This window comes from Vombatus ursinus, unplaced genomic scaffold (assembly GCF_900497805.2).
Source record: "Vombatus ursinus unplaced genomic scaffold, bare-nosed wombat genome assembly UNPS02014845.1, whole genome shotgun sequence".
Taxonomy (NCBI): domain Eukaryota; kingdom Metazoa; phylum Chordata; class Mammalia; order Diprotodontia; family Vombatidae; genus Vombatus; species Vombatus ursinus.
In genome coordinates, this window is record NW_020954623.1 from 5472590 (window position 1) to 5474217 (window position 1628).

General features: G+C 60.3%; 1 protein-coding gene across 2 annotated transcripts in view; it reads left to right on the forward strand.

Annotated features, from left to right (window-relative positions):
• Nucleotides 1–737: 737 nt before the first annotated feature.
• LRRC27 (leucine rich repeat containing 27) overlaps nt 738–1628 on the forward strand; it is a 66852-nt gene continuing 65961 nt past the window's right edge. For both annotated transcript variants that reach the window (XM_027840499.1, XM_027840498.1), the window contains exon 1: nt 738–801. The gene's annotated coding sequence lies outside the window, so the exon portion shown is untranslated. The remainder of the gene's footprint in view (nt 802–1628) is intronic.

The window sequence follows — 1628 nt, forward strand, 5'->3', positions numbered from 1 at the left end:
AGGCTGTGGGCAGTGTCCTCACTCTCCAGGGCTGGTCTGCAACAGGCGAGGCTGTGTGTGGGTAGTGTCCTCACTCTCCAGGGCTGGTCTACACCAGGCAAGGCTGTGGGCAGTGTCCAAAGCACCGTCTGGACTCTCCCCAGCTGCCTTTCACGCATTGATCACCTCCATCTGACAGATGAGGAAACTGAGGCTGGGGTAAAATGACTCCCCCCCCAAGGGGCGTCATTCGAACCCAGGTCTTCCGAGTGTCTGACCTGGGGAGGCCTGGATGTGCCTCCAGGGTGGGCGACAGGAGCTGTTCAGGACCCTGGAGGGGGTTCGGACCAGCCTCAATTTACTACTCGGTAAAACCAGCCAAGGAGCATGCAGTGAGCGCCTAACGTATGCGCGAGCTGGGGCCTCGGCCGGTGGGTCGGAGACAGTCCACGCCTGCCCTCAGGGCGCTTGCGCTCCAACGGTGGGGGGAAGGGGGAGAAAGAGGGAAGGCCACGTGACCCTCTATGTCCTGAGGGGCCGACGCACAGCCTGCCGGGAGAAGCTAGAAGCAGGCAGTGCTCCAGGCGCAGGCGCAGACCATCTCAGGTCCACAGCGCAGGCGCACTAGCCTCAGGCCTCAGGCGCGCTCTAGAGGATAACTGTCCCTCGGCGGCTGCCGTCTCCCCGTCCGGGCGCGCGTCGGTTCCCATAGTGACGCCCACGGCGGCCCCGCCCCCGACCTCATTGCTATGCAGACGGTCTCAGGGAGGAGGCTGGCCCGCTGCGGAGGTCCTGCTTCCAGAGGGCTGAAGGTCGAGGCAGGTTAGGAGTCCATGGGCGGCCCGGACCCCGGGCCAAACTTGGCGTTTGTCTCCTGTGGGGTCCCGGCCCCGGGTTCGAGCCTGGTGGCCATGGCCCTCAGAACCGAGCCCTGAGGCTCCCCACTGCAGACCTCCTGGGGCGGGGGGGGGGTGGAGGTCCCCCCGCGCTGGACCCCTCCCCCCATCACCTTCCAGGCCCGGCCACACCTGTGGGGGAGGGGGGAGGGAAAGGAACAAGCATTTATGAAGCCACGACTGTGTGTCAGGCCCTGGGTTCGAGCCGTTACTCACATTATCTCGTTGGATCCTCACCACAGCCTTGCGAGGTAGGAGCTGTTACTGACCCCATTTTACAGATGAGTACACTGAGGCAGGCAGAGGCTAAGTGACTGGCCAGGGTCACACAGCCGGAAGTGTCTGAGGCTAGTCTCCTCATCCCAAGCTGAGTCTGGTCTTTATTTCACGTGATTTTGAAGGCCAAACAGAGCATTTTGTTTTGCTCCTGGAGGCCATAGGGAGCTACTAGAGGTGATTGAGTAGGGGGTGACATGTTCTGACCTGTGCTTTAGAAAGATGCCTTTTGAAAAAATAATGCATATTAATTTATTTTTAGTTTTCAACATTCACTTCCACAGAAAGATCTCTTTGGTAACTGACTGGAGGATGGACTAGAGTGGGGAGGGACTGAGGCAGGCAGACCCCCCCCCCCCAGAAGCTACTGCAATAGTCCAGGCCTGAGGTGGTGAGGGTCTGCATCAGGGTAGGGGCAGTGCAGGTGAAGTGGACCAGAGATGTAGCAGAGGTGAAATGGACCAGAGATGTAACAGG